Consider the following 23,977-nt stretch of genomic DNA (forward strand, 5'->3'; position numbering starts at 1 on the left):
CCTTGGCTTTTTCGAGAGAAAGAGAGCAGGGCTTGGTTATTATATGGAGGTAGTTGAGTTTGAGATGTGTGGACGGCTAGCTCGACCCCTCCTACGATGTGCACAAAAGACTTTACCGACATGAAGAGAATCATGAACAAGGTTCGTGGCGTGCACGGAGCCACACACGTGTTTGTGTACAGGTGTAGGTGGAACCCAGTTAAGGAGAAGAGTCGACGACTCCGCTCATTCATTGACACGTAGTATAGCACACACTAACAAAATTTTACAAAGCAGCTAATTATGGCCTCGGCTATAACGCCATGTGCCTAATTTAACTTATTACGTGTCGCTATCCAATTGGCGAAGAGCCCTGGTCCCGCCACTCTTCTCATTGTTTATTACTTGTTATGCAACGCGCGTTTGGCGGCCGCGTCCCATTCTCTCTCAGAGCTGTATTAATTCATTCGGTAACAAATCGGTTTTAGGCTAAAAAAAAGGAAGGAGAATGGATAAGAGAGATGAAATTAAGTCTCGGATTTGGGTTTGGAGATGAATTTGCATTTGTTCCTTCTTCTTCTCAAAATTCCTAATTTTCTCATATTTGTAATTACCAACCGAATCTCTAATCTCTCTTCAGTTTATCGAGCAACCCAGACTGACCTTCGGATCATGTTGCCCTTGCCGACATGGTACATGCCCCAGGAGAAGGTGCTGAAGGCGACGGCGCTCGTGCCCTTGTTCGGGATTTGACGATGGATCTGACATGCTGATCTCTTCTCGGGGGCAAAGATAGATCTTAAAAATTTGTGGATGTGGCTTGGGTCCACATATAAAGCATGCTTGCTCGGTGCGTCAAAGTCGAAAGACGATTATTAATTCATGTAAAGCTACAAAATTTTATATGAATTGTGACTATGTTATCTGAGAACATAGTAATTAATCATATGATTTTTTTGGGTATCAACAACTACTTAATTAGATCTAGAGATAAGTGTTTTATCTTATAGCTCAATAGTTTGTAGACAGTAGGTGATAGAGCGTTAGAGTTGTTAGCTTAGCATTCTCTTCTAGTTGTACTAGTTGATTAGGTAATCTTTGTAATTCATCATAACTAAAAAATATGAGTAATTATTCTGTGTACTCGGAACACCACATGTCACTGTCATGTGATGTAATCAGCTAATCATATTACTCTATGATGTAGTAAACATGTACGCGGTAAAAAGAGAAAAAATTATTTAAATATGAGTAAACAATCAAAAACAAACACAGTAAAAATGGACTAATAACATTAAAAAGTATGTTACGTAAACTATGTACCAGAGACATATAATAATTTTACCTGAAATATATTGGAAATTTCTCCATCTTCATGTCCTTCATTCTCTCAGTTCATCTCATACCATATTTCAACAGTCTGGTTGTGCATACGTTTCCATTATTTGTGAGATTGGTGAGGCTAGTGTGTGTGATTGTGTTAGGCATTCATTTCACATCCTATTCTACGGTTAGTTTTCATAACATCTACAATCTCATCATCTTGAAGTTACAGATTGCTTTGGTGTTCTTCAGTAACAGAAGTTGTATACGCCTACAACTCCTATAGTTCTCATAATTAGGGGCACGTCTGGAATGCCCTGTGCCTCAGCTGCCCTCCTATTTTGACCCATTATGTGGCAGTCTTTCATTGGCGAAGGGTTGGCCCAGCTTTCTTCCACTTATATGGCTTTTGACGTATGTAGTCCATCGAAACCCAGTCTCTTGGCTCACATAAGCTATACTGAGCCGGTAACAAATGAACTAAAAAGATCGGAAGAAACAATTATGAAAGAGATTTGTTCAGATCTTGAATTGGGCAAGGGGGAGCCGGTAACAAATGAACTAAAAAGATCGGAAGAAACAATTATGAGAGAGATTTGTTCAGATCTTGAATTGGGCAAGGGGGACAACAAAAGAAGCTGAAGCCGTGGCCAGGTTACGGAATCACACATGCTCATTTATCGATTTAATGTCGTCAGTAATTTCGGGCTTAGGCCCGAAATCAAAACCCAACGACTTAGATTGATAAATGAAATGGTGAACATGCATAACAATATAGAATTGAGCCAATCATTTTGTCTTTTCTTTAAAATCCCAAAACCCATGTAAGAACAACCCCAACTTGGTCATTTTTCTCTAGTTTATGCTTCCCCTTTTTTACCCTGCAACTCTTCCTCCCTGCAGCGATTCTCACCAAAATTCTTCAGAATTGACATCTCACCCTGTTAAGAAAACATTTAACCCAATCATGAGTCTTCCCCTTCTCCTAAAAATCATGAGTCCACAATTACCAATCCCTCTATTTCACCCAATTTTAGATTTCATGCAAACGTGTTTCATGTCATTGCTACAGTCTCTCTTTCCCATACAAACCACTTCAAGAAAGCTTTATTTTCCATGATTTTAAGGCATAAATCATGTATAAATTGAGGAGGGAGGCTGCTACCCAGAAACTTAGATGCTTCTGATCACCACAATACCCAAATTTGACTCTATAAAAGGAGGCACGTTGGAACTAGAACAACCACCGGGCATCAACACGCAAATCTCAGAATCCTTACTTTCAAGCACCAAACCTTTACCTTCAACCTTCGTTTCTTCTCGTAACCAAAAACTCATAAAACCTTCAATTCTCTTTCATCTAGCTTGCTCCCACGCCAAACTCACATTGTTAAGCTCTCTTTTATTTCAATATGGTCTGAATCACGCATAAATCCTTCCCATCAATCATGTTTTGGGTTGATTTGGCCTCGTCATAGCTTAATTCAAAAAGGACCCCTCACATTTTGGCGACTCTACTGGGGACTGGGTTGTGATGCAGATAACTGTTCATCATGCTGTTCTTCAGTTCAATCAAGCTTGTGTTATTCACGAATATTGTTGGAGGAAACTAAAAGAGGCCCCGATGTTAATACTGTTTACTCAATTTCATGTTTATTGGAGATTCAGACTTCAGCTATAGAAGTCGAAAACGTGAATTTACTGATGTAGTAACACAATACAACAAGTAGTTTTTCATCTTCGATGAAGCCATGCTAAACTATGTTATGTGCAATTGATTACCAGGGTGTCTGTTTAACCTACTAGTCAATACAAACAAGCAAAAATGTTGTGGTCTATGAATACAGGTTTCTTGATGAATCCCGATGGAGATTTATGTTTATTTTTATCAGCACAAGCAGCAATTTCATGCTGTATTGAACTTTCTCCTAATTATGGCCACTAAATTCAAGCCCTCTTGAGAACAAGCATTTGCGACCATGGACAGAGCTAAGGCAACCATCTATTCACGCTCACACTCGGGCTCTCTTTTTACTGCAGTTAACACAAGATGCACACTCAAACACTAGTTAAATTTTGAAGACTCTATCTGCTGCGGTGGCATTGCACTACAGCGTATGGTCTTTGAAAATGAAAAAGATACAGACAACCCTAGCACTCATGCTAAGATCATATCTATTATACTCAAAGCACGAGCAACTATTGTTTCTCTTGCAGAAGTTTATGTGCTCAATGAATATCATAAGTGAAATACAGATACTGCGGCAAAATACCAGCAACTATGGTTCTCAAAAGCAACTGATGGCATGTTGTCCAATCTTGAATTATTACCTGAGTGCACTTATGTATTCATTCTAATGACCTTGGGGGCTAAAGGGTGAAGGTTCAACCCTTGATCAGGATCATTCATTTTTGTTCATGCCAAAATGAAAACTTCATCTATTTATGCTTATCCAACAGCTAAAACTCCCATTGCAGTAACCAAATACACACATCCTTCTATATTTATATCAGCCAAATTTGTTCAAAGTCCAAACAATTTAGTGCAAGCCTTTCTCAAGTCAATGCACCTACTGAAAGTCAAAATTGTGATAGATCTATGAACCATTGGAGTTGATTGAAACCCTCGTGTTACAAGTTTTGTGCAACCGAAGATAACTCAAATACACAAAACAAGCTATATGACACCAGATCTAGTGCTCGTGCGCCTTCCTCAATTGTTTCGGCATATGAAAGCTCTATGCTTAAGTTTGATATGATGTTCTCCAACCGGCAAATCAGCTCGCAATTGCTCTCTCTTCTGCTAGATCTGAGCATATGACTATAGAATTTCCTAGCTCTATGCTTGACTAGAGAATTTCCTATCAGCCTCTAGTCTGCAACAGAATACCCACAACCCTAGTCAAGCAACTCAAGCCATGCAAACAAGCTTAATCATAGATTTAGTACATTTGATCTACACCAAGACTTTTAAAGATGAATTGTCTTTATAGTTCATACCTACACTGGGGGCTGACAAATGCAATCTAACCTTTTTGTTCTCACCAACTTAGACATACATTAGCTTGTACAAACCTTCCTGATAGCTTTCCCAGCAATCTAACCATAGATCACTGCTGCAAGAGAAGAAGAATATAACTATTCTTGCAAAAATATATAAAATTCAGAACAAGGAATATAAGCATCATATCAGACCAAGTAATTAGAGCATCCTAAGCATTGTTCTTATAACTACCATGCGCATTTCATAAAATACATGCACTGCTAGATAAAGATTCAAGGCTACATGCAGGGGCGGATCCTTTCACAAGGTTGGTGATGCTCAAGCATCCCTAAGTCAATTAGAAAGGAAAAAAAACTGGTATTAATTTTTTTTCATTAGAGCTAGCATCCCCTACTCTCTCCCACACTCAATCCTCCCACCAACACCTGCATATACACCCTCCCACACTCAATTTCCTCCTACACCAACCTCTCTAATCTCACACAGACCACTATTTTTTTACTGTCTTCGTCTTTTTCTCTCTATGTGCTTCTTCCCCCTTCTTTTTTTCCATAAAATTAAATCTCTAATCCTAAAAACTAAAGCCTAATTCTTAAATTAGAGTGATAGATTGCACTTGGGATTGAGCTCACTCCACCATTCCACCAAGAAGTTATGCGCAGCCTCCACTCTTCTAGCTAGCACGGGATGTCATGATCGAATTGGAGATTTTCGCATTTGAGATTTCTGGCTTTCTGCGTTTGTTTTCCATCCACCCTCGGTTACATATGCTTAGAGGTATTTTGATGCAGATAATGTAAAACAATTAGTTCAAAAGTGTGAATCACATAGTATTTTGTGTACATTGGTTGAATCCCATCTTTTGTGTACATTGTCAAAAACATTTTTTTGATTTCAGCCAAATTTCAAACCCTCCCTAAATTACAATTCTAAATCAAGCATTCCCTAAGAGCATCCGCACTCATAAATTGCATTTGCTCAAGCAAATGGTAGGGCCAGAAACAAATTTTGCTTCAAGCAAATCGATTTCATATTTTGCTCAAGCAAATCGATTTTTTCACACACCCATTTACAATTTGCTTGAGCAATTCAATTTTGTCTTGTTGTGAAATAATTAATTTTTTTTACCAGATATATTTACAACCAATAATAATGTGCCACGTGTCATTATCGACTCGATATTATCCAAAATTTCCGATAAGATTTTCGACTAATAGATAATTGACAGGTGTCACTGCTACGTGTCATTGTCGCTAAAATAATTAGAGCAGATTTCCGATAAGATTTTCGACTAGTAGAGAATTGACACGTGTCACTGTCAGCAAAATAATTGGACCAAATTTCTGATAAGATTTTTGACCAATTTGCTATAAAAACGTCTAATATCACTCATTATAACTCATCCTTCAATCTAAACACTTAGCAACATTTCCTTGTTCATCATTCTGGTTTGCTAGGATGTCATGATTGAATTGGAGGTACAGGATGAGCAGAGACCGATTCAATATTATCATGACGGACCTCTGTAACCACGACATGTCTTGGCATCAAAGAGAAGACGCCACTGGTTTGCTAGGGCTACTTCCCCAACAAAAGATGACCGGGGCTCTACGAATGCTAGCGTACGGGTCAGCCGCAGATCAGTGTACTGAAATTACAAGGATGGGGGAATCGACTACCCTGAAATGTATGAAGGAGTTTTGCAGCCAAGTTGTTCATCTCTATGGTCCAAGATACCTCCGCAGTCCAACACCGGCAGACCTCACGCGACTACTAGCTAAGCAGAACGCCGAGGTTTTCCAGGTATGATTGGAAGCATCGACTGCATGCATTGGGAGTGGAAGAACTGCCCAACCGCCTATCAAGGGGCATACTCGGGCCGAAAGGGTCGCCCAACGGTTATCCTAGAGGCAGTGGCCTCGTATGATACGTGGATATGACACAGTTTTTTTGGCTGTCCTGGAGCTAAAAATGACATTAATGTGCTCCACCTATCGAATGTGTTCTCAGAGATCCTTGCCGGAGGCCCAACTGTCGTCTACGAAGTCCACGGATAGAGGTACACCACAGCTTATTATCTGGCTGACGGAATATATCCAAGGTACTCTACATTTGTCAAAACAATTTCCAATCCCCAGACGCCACAAGATAAGCTCTTCGCAAAGAAACAAGACGCATACCGGAAAGATGTGGAGAGGGCATTTGGCATCTTGCAATCTCGATGGGCAATTATATGTCATAGTTGTACATTGCACCACAAATCGGTAATGACTACCATCATGTTAGCTTGCATTATATTGCATAACATGATTATTGAGGAAGAGTATGTGGATGATGAGGATGATGATGAGGAAGAAGAAGAAGACTTGCAAAACCCATCGAGGGCTTTCCGGGTTTATGATGGGCCGGTGAATGCACAAGGGAATCGAGTTCTTTTTGAGCCAATCAGTAGAGATGGAGCTAATATACAACGGTTTCACGACCGTGTTGCCGATCTCGAATCCGTTTACATCCATCGAGAGCTCCAGAAAGACTTGGTGAAACACATTTGGAGAGTGGAAACCGGTGAAATACTTTAAATATGTTTTATTGTGTGTTTTCATGATGTTTGTGTTTAATTATTAAGCTTGTGTTTAATTTCAGTATGTGTTTTAATTTAATGTGTATTTCAATTTCAACTTAATAAATAAATTGCATTTTATTTCTCGAAAAATTTAAATTACATAAAATGACGAGCCAAGCCCAGATTTATTCTTAGTACAATACTATAACTACTATGGAAAAAGCACACGATTTGGGTGATAACAATCCGAATATGTTTCATCGGTAGGTTGATCTTGACTAGCTTCTCCTTCATTAAGGATTGCTAGTTTCCTCTTGGTAAAATACCTTTTCGAGATTGGGGTCATAGCCTCCAAATCCATTGTCATGATCCTTGTGTCATTCTCTTGTTTCTTCAATCGTAACTCTTCTTTCGCCCTTGCTTCTTTTCGCTTTTGAATGTCTATGTACTCCGCATAATAATTAAGCTCACTTTCATTATGGGCTAGCCTCTTGGTATGCCATGATGCTTGGTCACTTGCAATGGTATGCAAAACCTCCACCCGTTGCTCAATAGGAGTCTTACCCTGTTTCTTTTGGCGCCTAGCTTCCTTTGCCGCCTTGGTTCCCATTGGTCTAGGTGGACTCGATGGAGCTGCCGTGTTGCTTTGAGGTGTCTCATTCAATTGGTCGTCATCCAAATTGATGGTTGGAGATAATTCAGTTGCAGAAGGAGTACCGTGGTAACTACTTGCATATGGAGATGGAGTAGTAGGTAGCACCGCAACGAAAGATGGATGATCTTTAACCACTTCCCAACATTCAAAGTGTGTAAACTTTTTCTTCTTGGCATTATAGTAACATGATTGAGCTTGTCGTTCCTGATGTAAAAAACTTATATTAGGTATTTATTTAATTACATAATTTAAATAAATTAGATAAAACAAATAGTGTAACAAATTAGATATATTAAAACAAATAATGTAAACAATGCTACATATTTAAACAAATTAAATAAAACAAATAATGTAAACAAAACTAGATATATTAAAATAATTAAATATGTAAACAATGCTACATATTTAAACAAATTAGATATAAATTACATAATTTAATTCATATAATCAAATAAAAATTATAATATATGATAAAACAATGTACTTACTTCGTCCATTAGCGAAGTGCCGCTAGCTATACGTTGTCGTGATGCCGCCAAACATTCGCCCCATTTTTGCAAGAGTAGCTTGAACTTGTTGTAGTGAGAAGCGAGCGCGATTCGGGTCCTTGGCTCCTTCGGAGGTTTCTCACCCGGTGCTAGCACCCAATTTTGCATATAATCGCCATGAATTGTCTCCCACAATTTGTCCCTCTTTTGTTTGTTACCGTCATATTCATCAATGCTATGACGGACAAAAGAAATGCACATTTGTAAATCTTCGGAAGGAAGCCAATGGGTGCCCATTGTTTTGGAAAAAAATGCTAAACGAAAAGAGAGAGGAGATGGAGGAAGATGTGAAATTTGTTGTGCACAAATTGGTGTGAGTTCATAACAAATTGAAGTAGTATTTATAGGCAATTTTTTGGGAGAATTTTGAAATTTTGGGGATTTTTTTACAATTTTTTGGGTTTATTTCCGTTATGATCAAATAGTAGCCGTTGCCAATTAATTCTAGCCGTTGGATCGAAATTTCTGATACAAAATGGAAGGCCCAGATCAATTGGACCGTTGTCCAATCAGTGTGACATGTGGCAGCCATTCATTGGCTCGCTAATTTTTTTTGGCGCGTGCGCGCCTAACATAAAAAAAATTCGCCCGTGCCTGAAGTCACCCACGGGCTGTGGGCTCCGCCAGGCGATCGAGCTAACGCCGGAGCAAAATTTGCTCAAGCGATCGGACGAGCACCGCGGCTGGGTTGACTGGGCGAGCAGCTCGCCTCCTCCTGCTCGCCGGTGCGAGCCTCCCCTTCTCCTGCTCGAGCTCCTCCGGCTGGTCCCTCCTCCTGCTCGAGCACGCCGGCATATTTGCTCGCCGGTGCGGATGCTCTAAGCACCCATCTAGGATCCGCCATTGGCTACATGCACAATTTTACACATAACGGAAATACATCATATGCAACAGTCATATATATGACTCTAAAAGCTCAATATTGCATCAATAAAAAGGGCAATTGCTTAGTAGATAAGATCTATCCTATATCCCTGTCATGCCAAGCTTTATGTCATACATAAACACACAAGCTATTCTAAACCCAATCTTTCATCTGTATGTCTACAATAAACTACCCAGCAACCCAAAGCTATTATATTTCAACGGCACATGGTGAGCTGCAGTGAAACTTAATATAGTGCTAGCACATACCAGCTTGAGGATTAAATCCAATCAATCAATTCATGTTCTTTCCCAAAGCTCATTGCCTAAGTCATGTGACTTCAAATACTAAACACGTACTTTTCAAAGTACATTATAGCATGCAAACAAAACTGAATCAAGCTTGACAATCGATTTTCACTCAAGCCAACACTATTGGAGCATGCAAAGAATACTCAACCAAGCAGCAAGCTATACTTGATCAAGCCAAAAAAAAAAAATCAAAGAAAGCAATCAATACTAAATCAAACTCACAACCATCAGTGCAAGCAAATTATTACTTAATTAAGCCAATGCCAAGAAACAAGCAGTAGTAATTGTCAGTTCCTCAAATGATATGCTTTGACACTTGGGGGTTGGTTAATGACAATATTGTTCAGAGTCCATTGAGCAGTTGTAATCACTAACTCATTCATCATAAGACTATGAGCTGAGTTCACTGGATCAATAGTCCCTTCTCTCTCTCTTTTGTTCCTTTTGTCGGAGGAGAGTTAGGGTTTCTTTGTCGGCAACACAGAGTTACAGTTGAGTTTTTCTGTTTGCGTGGTGGGGAGTCGCATGTGGGATTTGTTATGTGGTATTGGCCGTGGGTTGGGGAGATTGGGTGTGTGGTTATGTAGGATGGAGGATACATTGGGAGAGATGGTTCGACGTTTGGTTTTGACGGAGGATGAGGCTAGAGAGATTATTCTTCCAGAGGCTGCCGGAGCTTGGAGGGAGAAGAAGTTCTTGATTGTTGGGCAACTTTTGACTCATAAGAAGTATAACAAGGAGGCTCTCATGGCGACTATGAAGGCATTGTGGAGGCCGAAGAAGTATGCCAATGACAGACTTAGGGTGACGGCAGTGCCTCTGGAGGGGAGTGAACCCATCGTGTTCTCGTTTTCTCACAAGTACGACCGTAATAGGGTGTTGAGAGGGAGTCCATGGCACTTCAATAAGATCTTGTTTGTTGTGGCTGCGAGCAATGGGGAAGACGATCTGCTCCAAATTTTGCTTAACATGCAATTTTTCTGGGTTAGAGCCTAGGGGATTCCTCCTTTGTATATGGAGCCAGAGACTGGCCTTAGAATTGGAAACACAATTGGGGAATTCTCTAGGATGGAGGAGGCGAAGCACAGGATGTTTTTGGGTTCAAATTTAAAAATTTGTGTTAGAATGGATACGAATAAGCCGCTCCGTCGTGTTGCTCATGTTCGTTTGCCTAGGAAGAGCAGAGGGTCTTGCTTTGAAGTTGATTATATTGGCCTTCCTAATTTTTGTGAGTATTGTGGTTTATTGTGGCATGATTCGAACTCCTGTGGGCATCATGAGTCTGGTGAAATCGTCGAAAAGCAGTTTGACGTTTGTCTTTGTGCGGAGAAGAAGGACGCCTGGCTTGTGGCACAGGAGTCTAGGGAACAAGCGGTGGTCGTGAATCCTCCCTCTGAACTCAAGAGTAACCATGGTGTTCTTGAAAAAAGTAAGGGTGGGTGGAGGATGTCGGCCCTGAGCTAATGTTGTCAGGTTTTATGCGGGATAGGTCGGAGTTTGAGGATGAAGTCGTGGGGCAAGTTACAAGGGAAAGAATTTTGATTGATCTTGAGCCTTCAGTGGAGAATAGTGGGAAGAAGCGGCACGTGGGTGGCGAGTGGATTCCAAAGGGGTCGAGTCCTAATTCAGTCGGTAAGTTTTAGTTGGGTTCAAATTTTAAATTCAGCGGAAATTAGGGGGCAAAATTATTGCAGGATCTGCTGTTATTTGATCTGAACGAGACTTCCAAGGAAATTGCGATTGTTAAGGAGATTGGGTCTATTACAGTGATTGCGGGTGTCCAGGATATGTCCGGCTTTGTTTCTTCGAGAATGTATTGTAAGTGATTGACTGAAGGTAAAGGCGGGATTTCAGCTGGGGCTTTATCTTCACATGCTAAGAATAAAGTAGTAGTGGGGTCTGCATGTTTGGTGGAAGATTGTAAGGGATTGACTGAAGGTAAAGGCGGAATTTCAGCTGGGGTTTTATCTTCACATGCTAAGAATAAAGTAGTGGTGGGGTCCGCATGTTTGGTTGAAGATGTACTACCAGCTGTTGAGATTTCTTTTGAGGAGAGTGGGTTTTGTGGGCTTGGGCTTTTGAGTAAGGGATTAGTCAAATCAGGGGTGGGGAGTCAACATCAGGCTGAGTTGAGTCCAAATGCAGGTCAGCCTGTCTCTAAAGGTGATGGCAAGCCTAAATGGGGTGTTCGTATTGGCGGGGGCTTGAAGAAATATCGTGCTGGAATTGTTAAGGTTCCTGCTTCCAAATTTGAGAAAAAAATTAAAGCTGAACGTTCATTGGTTCGCTCTTCCGTGATAGGTTCGTCGATGACCCATCACGAATAATAAATGTTATATGTTGGAACTGCCAGGGGATTGAGAACTTTTGGACAGTTACGGGTTTTAAAGGGATGGTTTCCCTTAATCTTCCCAACATTACTTTTTAAGTGAAACGTTTTGTACGGTGGCTGAGATGGAGAATGTTAAGAAGCAGTTAGGTTGGCGGGAATGCAATTTCAGTGGATTGTCGCTTTATTAATCGGCATAATGGTAAGGGTGTTAGTAGAGCTGGGGGTCTTTGTTTATTGTGATCCGATGAGAAGAAGGTGTCTCTTAAGTCGTTGTCATATCATCATATTGATATGGTGGTGGGCACGATAGGGGAGGCAGATTGCTGGAGGTTCACGGGCTTGTATGGCTTTTCTACACCGGAGCAACATATCCAAACTTGGAATCTCCTCTGTCAGTTAAGCTTGATAGGGAACCTCCCTTGGGTGGTGGGTGGAGATTTCAACAAGATTTGTGAGCTGATTGACAAGTAGAGTGGGTTGTGTCGAAAGGTTCGTCATATGAATGATATGCATGATGCCTTAAGTTTTTGTGAGTTGGTTGATGTTAATTTTGTGGACCCTCGGTTTACTTGGAGTGGGAATAGAGGTGGCGAGGAGGTGAAGGTGAGGTTGGACAGGTTCACTTCCTCTCTTTCATGGCATGATTTATTTCCCGCTTCACGGGTGCGACACTTAAATACTTCTGCTTCAGATCATATTCCAATCTTGTTAGAGGCTTCGAAACAGCGTCGGCCTAGGAGGAAGAGGAAAAAACGTTTCAAGTTTGAACAATTTTGGTTGGATGAGGAGAGTTGTTTGACTTTAGTAAAGGAGAGTTGGCAGAAAGTGGAAGGGAGTGGGTCTTTAGATATTTTTTCTCAAAAATTGTGCATGACTAAAAGGGCTCTGGAGGATTGGAGCCGTGATCAGTTCAATGGATTAAGACAAGAAATTGAGATTGTCTCTACACAATTGGCTTTCTTTTATGAGAACACTTTGTTTGTGGCAATTATTGAGGAGAGGGTGGGTTTGAAAGCCAAGTTGTATTCTTTATTACACAGAGAGCATGTGTTTTGGCGACAGAGGGCCAAGGTCTACTGGCTGAAGGATGATGACTTTAATACCAAGTACTTTCACCAAAAGACGAAAAATCGGAAGAAGAAGAAGAAGAATAGTGTTTCTTGTTTATTTAATAGTAGCGGGGTGTGGTGTACGACTGTGGCTGATGTTGAGGCTATTGTTCTGAATTATTTTCAGGATCTCTTTTCAACGTCGAGTCCTACTGATTTTAGTAGTATTCTGGCAGGGATGGCCCCATTGATTATTGAAAGTGATAATGAGTGTTTGATGATATTATTGATAAGGAGGAGGTGTTTTTTGCGTTAAAAGGAATGCATCCTTCTAAATCTCCGGGCCCTGATGGGTTTGCCCCTTGTTTTTATCAGCACTTTTGGGAGGTGGTAGGTGATGATGTTGTGTCAGCGGTGAGGGATATGTTGGTTCGGTAGAGGCAGTTCAGACTGTTAATAGAATCTATGTGGCTTAATCCCTAAAGTAGAGTCACCCCAGCATATGCAGTAGCTTAGACCGATCTCTCTTTGCAATGTTATTTATAAGATCGGTTCTAAAGTTTTGGCGAACCGGTTGAAGATTTTTATGAATGGGATTATTAGTCCGTTTCAAAGTGCTTTTGTGCCAGGACGTCTTATTTCTGATAATTCTTTAATGACGTTTGAAGTGTCAAGTTGTCTAAAACGGCGTAGGGTGGTAAAGTTGGGTATGGTGCTTTGAAATTAGACATGAGTAAAGCTTTTGATAGGGTGGAATGGATTTTCCTTGAGGAGGTAATGAGGAGGTTGGGGTTTGGGGACAAGTGGATTGGTTGGATCATGGGTTGTGTTTCTACTGTTTCATATGCTTTCATTATTAATGGGGAGCCCCGGGGTCGAGTTGTTCCCACTCGAGGGCTGAGACAAGGAGACTCGATTTCGCCATATTTATTTTTGCTTTGTGGGGAGGTTCTCTCTCGGAGTATTTTGTATGCAGAGGAATTTGGTGCTTTGCACGGAGTGCATATTTGTCGTTCAGCGCCTAGTGTGTCTCATTTGTTTTTTTCTGATGATGCTTTTATTTTATCCAAGTGGGTAGCGAGGAATGTGAAGTGGTGAGGTCTTTGCTGGCTAATTATGAGGCTGCCTCAGGGAAAGTGGTGAATTTCTCTAAAAGTTGTATTTCTTTTAGTAAGAATGTCCACCCGTTTATGAGTGAAGGCATTGCTTTTCTTCTTGGTGTGGGGATTGTAGAGAAACATGATAAGTATTTGGGTCTTCCAACGGAGCTTAGCTACTCTAAGTGGAGTCGTTTGCTTTTCTTAACGAGAAAATCCGGAATCGTACCAGTGGTTGGGGAGAGAAATGTTTGAGCGATGCCGGTAAGGAGTTGTTGATTAAGTCGGTGGCTCAAACGATTCCTTCATTTTTTTTAATGAATTGTTTTGAGGTCCCGAAATATGTGTGATGAGATGCATCAGATTATGGCAACATTCTGGTGGGGGGGGGGGATGAGGAGAGTGGGAGGAAGATCCATTGGCTTTTTTGGGAGAAACTATGTTCTCCAAAAAATGAGGGGGGGGGGGGGGTGTTTGGGGTTTCGGAACATGCATTCATTTAATTTGGCCCTTCTTGCTAAACAAGGATGGAAGATTATTCATCAGCCTGATTCTTTTCTCACTAGACTTCTGAAATAACGTTATTTTCCTAATTGTTCTTTCTTGGAAGCGAAACTAAAGGGTGGTGAGTCGTATGCGTGAAGGAGTGTCTTGGCTGGTAGGGAAGTCTTAAAATTGGGGATTCGACTGCAAGTGGGTACTGGGGAACAGTCGAAAGTGTGGTTTGACCCTTGGGCAATGTTCTAAAAATCCCCGCCTAGGCGCCCGGAGACCCTTGGCCGTCTCGATTTTGGGCCGATTAATCCCCGATTAATCCTCTAGGCGCTGATTTTTAGCTGTCCGCCCGATTAACGCCTAGCGTTTTTTAGAACCTTGCCCTTGGGTGCCTCTTCCGAATTCTTTTTCCCCATACTCTTCAATTATGGAAGGTACATAGGACCTTTTGGTTTGTGACTTATTAAATGAAGATGGGAGGAGTTGGAATGTGGAGCGGCTGAGAGAGTTGTTCACAGAGGGAGAGGTGGATGTTATAGCAAATATAAAACTCGGGCATGTGGCCGAGAGTGATAGGTTTGTCTGGCATTTTGACAGACATGGTATTTTCAAAGTCAAAAGTGGCTATTTTGTGTATAATCATGTGAAACGTTTGAGGGGGAGGGCGTCAACTTCAATGGGAGATAGTGGGGGTGTTGGTAGTCATGTGTGGTCCATGGTGTGGAAAGCTAGAGTCCCTCCTAAAGTGAGAAGTTTTATCTAGAGGCTCCTTAAGGGTATTGTCCCTACTAGGGTGGCTTTGGTAAAAAGGAGGGTGGAGATTAGTGATCCTTCTTGTGTTTAATGTGAGGCCGAGTTGGAGAGAGATGTGCATTTGTTTGAAAATTGTCCAGTGGTCCAGAGCTTTTGGCAGCTGGGTCCTCTTCATATGCAGGTTGACTCTCACCCGGCAGGGACGTTGTTGAAGTGGTTGTCAGAGGTTCTAGAAAATAGTGATAGTCCTGCGAGAGATTTGTTTTGTATGAGTTTGTAGGCTATTTGGCATGAGTGTAACAATGTGTTGTGGAAAGGTATGTCTTTTCAACCTTTGAATATGATTCATTGGGTGTATAAAATGTTGGATGAATTTCAGTTTTATCATCCGAAAGCAGTGGGGAATAAGAAGAGAGTTCATGTTAAGTGGTCATCCCCATCAGGGGGCGCCTGAAGTCAAATATAGATGGCTCTTTTGACTCAAGGATAAATGGGGGTGGAGTCGAGATAGTTTGTAGGAACGATAGTGGAAGGAGTATCGTTGTATGTGCTAAGTCCTATCTATATGCTCACTCCGCTCTTGCTATGGAGGCTGACGCGTGTAGAGAGGGTTTGCTTCTTGGTCTACGCCAAGATTAGGTTAACATTGACATTGAAAGTGATTCTTCTATGTTGGTAGCTGCTTTTAATTCTTCTCGAGCGGATTTATCGGAGGTGTGTCGAATTATAGAATATTGCAAACGGTATTTACTTGCTTTGCCTTCTTCTACTATTAGTCACATTCTCCGGGAATCTAATGGTGTTGCAAATCGTCTTACTCCCTTTGCTTGTGGTGGTTCTATGGATAGTGTTTGGTTTGAGGAGTCTCCTGACATTATACGGGATGCGCTCTACGAGGATATGTGTGGGAGTTCTATTGTAGCATGGGGTATTGGTCTTATGTCCTCCTCATTGCAAACTGATTTATCTACTAAATAATATTTGCGACTCCTAGCTGGTGCTAGGGACTCTGCCTTCAAAAAAAAGATCTACTAGCTAATATTAATCTGTATATTATGTTTTTCTTTATTGTTTCCCTCCCCCCGCAGCTCCCAGACTTAAACTCACACTTTCTATAGTAAGAAATTTCATGTTGTAGCCAAAAGCCAACACTACTGTAACTAATCTATTATCCATGCCTCATCCACATTTACTGTTATATCCAACATTTTACTGTAGCAGTAATATAAATTCTATGTTATACTTGTGTACTCATCCTAGATCACCTACCAATACCCCAGTTCTCGCATGCAACTTCCATTTTCAACAACGAGTGTCCTCCTAGTAAGAAGTCACAACCTTAAGCAACAAAATTTGATATCCACATTTCAATCCTTTACCTATTGGATTCCCAGCAGCAAATCAATTAACTCAGACCCAGAGTTACTATGCTTACCACTGTGGTGTACACACATTTATCTATACCCGGATACTACAGTCCAATTCTTCTAATTTCTTGCCCAAATTCCAGAATTAAGACATTTAACCCTTTCTCATGTCCTCTTTCTCCAGTTCCTAACAACCCCTGAACCATCTTTGGCCAACCCCCACGGAAAATAACTTCCACATATTGCCATGATCATATCTCTTGAATTTAGTGGCTATGTCATGTATTAGTCAAGCAAAGATCCATGCTTATATGCAAATTATGCTTGGTGTTCATTTATGTAGTCCAAGTCTACAAGTCCCTATCGGACTGCATATTACTACTGAAAGCTGAAAGTCAGATTTTTTGCAATAAAGTCAAGAGCAATGTATAATCAAGCCAAAAAACCCTTAGAGCAAGCAATTGTTACACAACTAAGTGGCAAGCAATACTCTAGAAAGCTAAAATATTAGAGCAAGCAATTACAACTCAACAAGCAATACTTGAGCAAGCAAACTCAAGCAAGATCAGCCTCTCAAATGGTGTGCTACTTGGGGGCTGATCGATGATAAACTTGTTCAAGGTTGCTAAAAATATTTAGTTACTAACATACATATATTCATGTGATCATCCAAATTGTATCTCTCTGGTCAACATCCCAAAGTCAATGTCTTGTACAAGTCAGCACCTCTTTCAGGCAAATGTGACAGCCAGAAATCATGTATCTTTCATAATATATTCCCCACAATGGCCAAAGTTTATCCTAAATGTCAGTATGACAATTGTATACTAAGCTCTTCTCTAAGTCAAAGAGTTAAGGCTACTTTCATACTATGGTTTATTTTTGAAATATTCTCTCCCTGCGGCTCCTAATCCTGCCTCACACGTCCAATACTACTATGAAAGCTTTTCTGCCATAGCTAGAGCTTACTCTGCAGCAACTATTTTACTACCTGAACCCCATCAACATTGGTTCCAGCAGCCACCTCTATACACAATACCTTCTCTATACACACTCAAGCCTGGTGTCAACCCAAATTCATTATTGATATTCTTTCTCAAACCTACTAACTAGTGCTGTATCTCAAAATTTTTACTCCTACAACAAACAAAACCCGCTATACAGTCAAGTTCATTCTTTTGCTACCAAATTTGCAGCAGCAATCTCTAACAACTCAAAAAACAACGTGCTCACGTTTTTACTACGTTTACCGTGCACTATGCCAAGAAGTGTATCATATCATAGTATTTAGACAATATTTAGGAAATTTGCTGTTATCCCAGTTTTTGAAACAACACATAGAAAATTATATGTCGTTTAATAGGGTCATGAAAATTGTTTTATATTTTTCGTTTTAACAACAATTAAGTGTTGTAAGTGAAAATAAGAAAATTCACTCATTTGAAGACCAAAACATGATTTTGTCTTCAGACAATACTTATATGCGGTTAAGTTAAAGTTGCCAGAAATAAGGATCAAACCTAGTATCAATATTTTGGTTTCTCTCTCTCGAAATAGTCAACCGTATATTTTCCTTATTCAACGTGTTGTGAACTTTAAACCACACATATGTTGTCTAACCATGGAATAAAAAATCTGACTTAAAATTTTATATATTAGACAACATCAATGTTGTTTATGCGTAGTAAACTTTTTTCCATTTTGACTTGGAGCTTCAGATTTCAATCTTTAGCGACTGAGGCAAAAAAGCCTTGAGCCCTTAGTTTCCAAATACTCAGATCTCAAAAACCCTCTACGACCTTTCCTCTAAACCCAAGAATCCTTTGCTCCAAACGCATCCCCAATATCAAAACCCCCAAAATCAAAACCATCCCTCAACTCCTCTCCATTCACGACTTTGAAGACTTTGACGGTGACGACGGCAACAAAATCCTTCGTATTTGCATATGGGAAATTGATCCTCTCCGCCTCTCTAATTTCGTGATGGGTTTTGCTATTGGGAACCAATTTGCATATGGGTTTTGCAGTCTCCCTCCCCGACTACTACGACCGCTCCCCTCTACCTCGAAGGTCTCCGCCACCTGGGTTTAAGCGGTAGGGAGTCCCTAGATAGAGCTAAATGCCATGGCGTCGGATCAGAACATGAGTTGCTGGACCGATCTCCTCCACTCCTCCACCAAGCTTCTCGAACAAGCCGCTCATTTTCCCCCTCTCCAGGTTCTCTACTCTCTTTCTCTCTCCATTGGAAATTGAATGTTAGGTTTTCAGCTTAGGTATTCTTCAATTGAATCTCTCTAGGTTTCCACTTAGAGCGCAGCGCCTTTAAATTTCCAGAAACTAATGAGAAAACTCGTGTTTGTTTGAATTTTGGCTTTGTGAGCTTTGGTGTAGCTCAAGTTGATTCAATGTAGGCTGTTTTTTGTATTTTTCAAAATGTGGATTTCATTTTTTGTTTCGGTGTTTTTTGTAAGAGAAACTTGGATCAGTTGGAAACGTTATCGAAGAAGCTCAAGGCCAAGACTCTTCGAAATGAGGCTCCTCAACAATCCATTGCTGCCACCAGGTACCGGAGTCTTTACTGTCAAATTGATAAATTTGCTTTCCATAAGAAACTAGTGAATTAGAAGTTCATTTTAAACATTGGAACTGCATGTTTCTTTGAGTATAGCAAGATGAACACCGATTGTGTCCACTTTCTCCAATTGCACTCACATCATTGTGGATAGGATTACCTATGGATAGTTTTAATGTTGGAATGCCCCTTGATGCCGCTGTTGTGAGTTTTTCATCTCATTTCCCTAATAGGTTAGAGGCTCAACCAATGTTTAGTGACTATTTAGGATTTGTGTGCTGTTGTGTCTTGTGCAGATTATAAATAGGCTTCTCAAACATTTGAATGGTATTCCTGGTGCCAAGAATTTGTTAATTTTCTTGAATGGATATCAAGGACAAGAGAGGACATTATGGTATGCTTCTGGTTTAAGTCCCCTTTTGGATAGTTGCAACGTAGCAACAGCCACTTTACATTTTGATTTTGATTTTATTTTTTCTGCCAGACAACGGTGAATTTAATGGGCGCTCAATTTTCTAAACCATTGGTGGCAAGTAGAGTCACTCATCTCATTTGTTATAAATTTGAAGGTATGGTTTCTCTCCTATGCCCTTTACTAATAATGTGAACTTGTAGCTGCAGCTTCTTAATGAAGGCCCACTGTTATGCATGCTATTCTGAAAATGAAATGGGAATCGGACATGATCTACCATTAGGAAGATATGAGTTACACAACTTATGCAATTGATAGTTGGTAAGTCCTGCTTTGTGATCATGCCGATATACATTTTTGCTATTTGGTTTTGGATTTTGAACTTGTGTTGAAAGTCAGTCTTCTTATTCAGCACCATTACAGACCAGCTTGACCGTTGAGATCATAGTCATTTCTTGATGAGGGCAGAGTGTACTTGCCCAGTAATCATCATAGATGTGCCAAGTTTGTAAGGTCTTTGAGAAGAGGAAGTATGGTAAATGAAATTTCAGATTTAGCTTGAACTGACTTGTCCATATTTAACTAATGATCTTGTATCCTAAGTTCTACTTAACCTTATAAAATCGCTTCAAATATCTTTATATTTTTGATTGGGGATACATACATCATAATTTTGTGTTGTATGATTTGAGAGCTGCAACTAGAAACATTGACATATTTTAATCTTTTATTTTTTGATATATAGGAGTTGCTAATCTCCACGAAGGCAGCAGGATAATCACCGCCAGTTCGGACATACTGTGCCATTAAGGTTTAGGTAGCCAAAAGCAAATTTTGTTGTATTTATTTTTCTTTCTCTAAGCTTACATATATACATAGATGTGTAGACTGTAGAGAAACAATAAACCTTACATTGATGGAAGTGTTGCAGATTGAGCATAATCTTCATTTGTTAAAGATTTGTCATGGGGATGTATTACAGTTTTTGCCATACCCACGGGATTAATTGATTTCTGTATTAAAACAGAAATCATGATAAATATTTTTTTAAAATGAAAAAACGTTCCATGGCGTTTGTTAACACCATGAAATCAATGGCACATAAGAAACGCCATCAAAATTAAGTTTCATGGCGTTTTCTGGGGCATAGCTCAGCTTTCTATGGATCCTTGTGGTGGTGTCACTAGGTAGTCTTCTTATCAATTATTAAATGTGCTATGTCTATTAAATTAATTCTACCCATTATTTATCCATGGTGGTTACCATAGTTGACATAGGACAAGGGTTGATCATCCTATGTTCATGGAATTATTCTACCCACTGCTTATCCATGGTAGTTACCATATAGTTGGCATAGGTTGATCATGTTGTTTGTTTGCTAATATTTATTATATGTGGCACTAAGCTGTATTTATCACTCTATCCCAACTCATTATATTCATTATATTCATTATAATCATGTCTTGATATTTTTCTTACATTAAATATTATTTCAAAGAATTCATTGTTCTAGATTTTTTTTTAAAGAGCATTATACTAGATAGTTGAATAAAAGTTCACTTTGTCATCCTCTGTAATAGCATCAGTTAATGGTTTCTTGTTGCTTAAGATTTTTGTAGTGTAATAAATAATCTCTAAGGAGCTAATATTTTGTTTCTTTTTCTTTTGCTATGCAATTCAGGAACATTGTTGAATGAACCAACGTCTTCGGAACCTACTAAACACCAGTATACTTCTTGCTTGTTCTTTGGTTTTCTCATGATTTGTTTATATAATTGATCTATGTTTTATATTGCATAGCACCATATGTTAGTTATTATGGACTAGCACTGAAATGCCATACAGTGATTAAATAGAGAATTACAAATGTGTATTTTTTGTGATAGGTTTATCAAGGAATTTTAATCCATTCAGTACTAAGAGTAGCAAAAATGTCTTGGTGACCACAAAATGGGACAATTTTGAATTGGGAGTTAGAAGACTTCACTGCTGGGTAAAGATATTAGGCACCATCCTGATTTTGTATGTATTTGTGTAAAATGAAACTATGTGGCTTTCATAAACTACGTAAATAATATACACTTATTTCATATATTTGTCAGTTGGTGATTTGTTAAATTACAAATTTTTAGATTTACTATATATATTGAACAATAACTGTAATTTGATGTACGGAAAAACAATAGATACATAACTACCATGTGTTAGTTGAACCACATTCAAACAATGGAAAGAACTAAAGTTCTATTGTTGTTTTGTGCATCAGACAACATATAGAAATAGATATAGGTTCAATAACGTGCACATCATACAACACATAAGTGTAAATATAAATTTAGCTAACATAACATATAATTATTATTAAACTAGCTATCAAACAACATATATTATCCATATCTCTGCTAAAACTAAGATAAAATCAACATATCTGTGTAATTTTAGTGCCAATACGTCCACATATAAATGTTGTATCATTTGAAACCTGGAAATGATAGTATAACATTAGACAACAGAGGACTTTTTAGTTGTTGTTTGATAGTGTTATGAGACCATGGTGGATATCTGTGGTCTGATGTGCAAAGAGACAGCATTAAAATAGACGACACATAGGTATGCTATCAGACAACGGTCGATATCTGTGGTCTGAAGCATTTCTTGGCATAGTGGCGGTGACATCAGAACCATGTTTTCCTTACATTCATGTACAAACCTCAAAATCCTAAAGGTCACTACTAGTCACATGCTACACTACAGAATTTTCTACTATTTACAATACCAAGCTTGTATAAGTACTTGGTCAATAAATCAAGCTACAGGCTCTGTCCTAATTCCTACATACACCGAAGGTGATCCTCCCATATAAACTCAAATACACCAGGCTCATACCTAGATACATCAAGCCAATACATACTTCAATCATATATAGGCGCCAAGCAGAATGCCACGCCAAGCGGATTCACGACTAAGAGGATTACTCTAAGCATATAAACAACATGCATATGAGTTTAATACATTTAAAACGCATACCTTGCCAAGCTCCTCTTTCGAAAGTCGCGCATCCATGCTAAAAGCCATGATAGAACCATGCCAAGCCCATCTCCAAAACAAATTTTTTTTTGAGTTTTTTTCACCAACAGTCCCTCAACTCTGGTGTACCTACCAATGTGATATCTCAACTCTTAATCGTACCAATGTGATACCCAGACTCTAGTATTGCTATCATTGAAGTACTTCCGTTAGTTTTTTTCAACTTTTCCGTTATCTTGGTGACGTGGCAGGTACGTGAGGCCCACAAAGAGGGTTAAAAGACAAAATTAACCTCATCTGAGAGGAGCAATGTTTTTCCCGCCCTTTACCTTGAGAAAGACACCCAACAATTCCAATTTTGGCGCCAATTTTCCCTCCCTACTCCTTAATTTGTGTCTCTTATCTAAACTAAAGAACTACCGCCAACCAATCGACCACAATCTGATAAAACCTATATCAATCTCATTTTCTATTTTTACCCTAGCACTTGTTAAACTAACATAATAAATATAGAAATTTATATGGAACATCTCATTTCCACAATCTCATAAGAATATGTGTTATGTGTTTTTATATTCTTATGAGATTGTGGAAATGAGATGTTCCGTATAAATTTCTATATTTATTCTGTTAGTTTAACAAGTGCTAGGGTAAAAATAGAAAATGAGATTGATCTAGGTTTTATCAGATTGTGGTCGATTGGTTGGCGGTAGTTTTTTAGTTAGATAAGAGACACAAATTAAGGAGTAGGGAGGGAAAATTGGCGCCAAAATTGGAATTGTTGGGTGTCTTTCTCAAGGTAAAGGGCGGGAAAAACATTGCTCCTCTCAGATGAGGTTAATTTTGTCTTTTAACCCTCTTTGTGGGCCTCACGTACCTGCCACGTCACCAAGATAACGGAAAAGTTGAAAAAAACTAACGGAAGTACTTCAATGATAGCAATACTAGAGTCTGGGTATCACATTGGTACGATTAAGAGTTGAGGTATCACATTGGTAGGTACACCAGAGTTGAGGGACTGTTGGTGAAAAAAACTCTTTTTTTTTAATGCACACCCACTCTCTCGTGGCTATATTAAAATACAAAAGACAACCTGAAGCCATGGCAATCAGAATAGGCATGTATATATACCCATACAAGGTTGCCCGAAGCTAAATCTACTTAAACTCAAGCAACAAAAATCCTTGCAATGTGTAAGGCAAAATCATGTGAATGCATATACCACACGCAACATGCCATGCATATCCATTTTCTCAAGCAATACACACGTAAACACTCGAAAAGGAAAAGAGAAAAGAGAAATATTGGTTGAGGTAGTTCGAGGAAATGGAGTCAAAGGAAAAAGATGAGTGAAATCATCATACACATTGAGAATCAAGAGTCTCCCTGAAAAATAGCTGCGGTGATTCGAGAAAAAAAAATATAGAATCAAAGTCGCATGACTTCTCAAACACTTGGAAAATAATTGCAAGCATGGTAATAGACTTCACAGCCTCAGGTGCTTATTCTAGGAGAAATGCCAGCATGCTAATTATATCAATCTTTGGGTCACTCATGCACCTCAGGTACGCAAGCTCCAATTTTAAGCTACCTAAGAAGTAATCTGAGTGATAGTATCAGTAGTC

At 39.4% G+C, this 23,977-nt stretch overlaps 1 long non-coding RNA gene across 3 annotated transcripts; it reads left to right on the plus strand.

Annotated features, from left to right (window-relative positions):
• The first annotated feature begins 18,115 nt into the window (after positions 1 to 18,115).
• Positions 18,116 to 21,434, plus strand: LOC126803255 (uncharacterized). 3 transcript variants are annotated; one of them, XR_007673079.1, is made up of 8 exons: positions 18,572 to 18,904; positions 19,010 to 19,117; positions 19,210 to 19,307; positions 19,398 to 19,646; positions 19,749 to 19,860; positions 20,071 to 20,142; positions 21,007 to 21,052; positions 21,212 to 21,434. It is a non-coding gene; the product is annotated as an uncharacterized LOC126803255 (long non-coding RNA). The 3 variants fall into 3 exon arrangements; XR_007673077.1 differs by lacking the exons at positions 18,572 to 18,904; positions 19,010 to 19,117 and adding an exon at positions 18,116 to 18,558; XR_007673078.1 differs by lacking the exon at positions 19,010 to 19,117 and having other exon boundaries at positions 18,575 to 18,904.
• Positions 21,435 to 23,977: the final 2,543 nt, after the last annotated feature.

The sequence above is a fragment of the Argentina anserina genome, chromosome 7, assembly GCF_933775445.1.
Source record: "Argentina anserina chromosome 7, drPotAnse1.1, whole genome shotgun sequence".
Taxonomy (NCBI): Eukaryota; Viridiplantae; Streptophyta; class Magnoliopsida; order Rosales; family Rosaceae; genus Argentina; species Argentina anserina.